Source organism: Enhydra lutris, unplaced genomic scaffold, assembly GCF_002288905.1.
Source record: "Enhydra lutris kenyoni isolate GAN:26980312 unplaced genomic scaffold, ASM228890v2 scaffoldscaffold51, whole genome shotgun sequence".
Taxonomy (NCBI): domain Eukaryota; kingdom Metazoa; phylum Chordata; class Mammalia; order Carnivora; family Mustelidae; genus Enhydra; species Enhydra lutris.
In genome coordinates, this window is record NW_019154135.1 from 3260816 (window position 1) to 3263168 (window position 2353).

The following is a 2353-nucleotide window of genomic DNA, read 5'->3' on the forward strand; positions in this document are numbered from 1 at the left end:
GGCACTTGGATGAGCGCAGGTCATCTAACAATTAGTCATCCCTGTCTGCACAGACACCTTATTGCCTTGTGTTTTTATTTAGTTTTTTAAATGCTATATAACTCCTACTGATTCTTTGAGGGCTGGGATGGAATCCTATGCAAGTGGCTTTGGGTACCTCTCAGGGCCCCAGAGAGGGCAGACCTCCTAACACGCTTGTTCACTGGTTTCTTGATGTTAGCACTGACTTTCAGTTCTGCACAACAATGGAATGCAGAGAACAGAGCTGGGTGTGGGCTGGGCGTGGGCCCCAGCTCTGCCCCTTCCCTGCGACCCAGCCTCTAGCTACTCTGGGGCTCAGTTTCCTTATCCATAAACTGGCATAATCATACCTACTTCCTGCATCTGTGATGAGGATATGACTGAATGTAGGTAGTGCCGGAACGTTACCCAGCATTTTGTCAGTGTTACCTGTGCACTAGCGGCTTTTTTATTATTACAAATTATCATTATTCCACCAGTATAAGGATGTTCTAAGGTGCCCTTATTAAATCACAGCAGTAAGTTTCTTCATTTTAGACCCCTGCTTATACTGTGGGACCTCTCATTTAATGGGCCATATTCTGCTTTTGACCTACCTTTATTCATCTATTCTTTAAATATCCATATATTTAACATATGTTAAATTTATATCTACATTTATACTTATATATGTTTCTATAGATCCAACACATGGGGAAATAACAGCAAATGAGACAGGCAGGATCCAGGCACGCCCAAGGCTCAGCCAGTGTGGCGGGGAATAAGGACGCTAAACCAACAATTTATTACAAATGGGATTCATTTTATGAACAGGGAAACAGAAAGCACTACGGAGGGCATGACGGAAGGGCCTAACCTAAACCAAATGATGTGGGAAAACCTCCTTTAATCTTCCATAACTGTCGTAAAATTTCCATCTTAATAAATGGCCAGTAGATACTGGCATTTGAAGAAACACTCACCTTGAAACTTAAAGTTGTCAAGGGTTGAAATAAATTGACCCACATGGAAAACAGTAATGAATTCTAGCCACATCCCCACCAACCCTACCTACTGTCAACCCTAGAATTGGCCACATGTTTCAGAAGATACCTAGAATCATCAGAAGAACTGGGAATTCCCATCCTGGGTTGCCATTGAATATAGAGCCTTCTGTGGGGGGTGGGTGCTGGGTGTCCTCCAGCAGCTGTCTTTTCTCTAGCCCAGGCTCTCCTGACAGTCACCTGGTCCCCTCTGTGGTAACCCCTGGGCTCTGAGCAGCAGTGAGCAAAAATTAAGTGGACATGTCAGAACAACAGCAGGGATAGACGAGGGGGGCCCTGCTGGGGCATTCCCCAGAAATTGCATAGTCCAGCCTTCTGCTCTAGACCTTGGACTCCTCACTTCTAGGGTGGAATTTGAAGCTCCTGGACGCCTGGTGAGTTACTTGTCCAGCTTTGGATACTTCATTGCCACCTGAATAACCTGAATCCCAAACTCAATATTTTTTGAGGTTATAAAACATTCCACTACCACCTTCTGCTATATAACATTTCCAACATCAGCACTTTCCTAGCTAGACTCTGGCCTAGAAAGTGAAGTTCACACATGCTAAGGAAAGGGCGGCTGGTCTAATAATTTCAGGCCTCCTAGAAATACCGACGTGTCTGGGCCTCGTTCAACTCCTAATAATACATTGGGCTTGTTTTTGACATTTCATCGGAGACGCTCCAAAAGTCTGTGGAAAATTCAAGCTCGCTAAACCCCTCCATGGCCTTAGGAAGAAAAAGGAAGTTTTGAATTCTTCTCCTCTGGCTATAAATATAAAAGTAGATTCAGGAAGAGAAAAAGGAAACCATTGCTTGGTCAAGGCTCCCCAGATGCTAGGAGCAGGATGCCTGCGCTGGTGAGCACAGAGGGAGAGCAATTCTGGTCAAAGCCAGAGAGATAGCAGAGCTGGACCTCACAGAGCCCAGAGGATGGGATGGATGACCTCGATCTGACAACAAGGCTAAGGAAGGGTTTTAGGCAGAGGTTTGGTTGAGGATAATGTATTGAAATTGCATTTCTAAGCAATCCTGGTCCTGCGGAAAGCAAACTGAGGGGAAGGCTGGGTAAGCATGGAGGCATGTGCGTATGGAGAGAACTGGGTGGATTTCAGAGGACAGAGCTGTAGGGCCCAATAATGGCTTGGCTCAGGGGACGTGGGAGCAGACTGTGTCAAGGATGACATTTAACAGGTAGGAGAGAAAAGTGTGGCACCAAGAGGGCAGAGATCCCAGGGGGCAGCCCCGGGGAGTGGGGTGCCATAGAAGTCCAAGAGTAGAGACAGAACATCCTCCTGGGAGGTTGT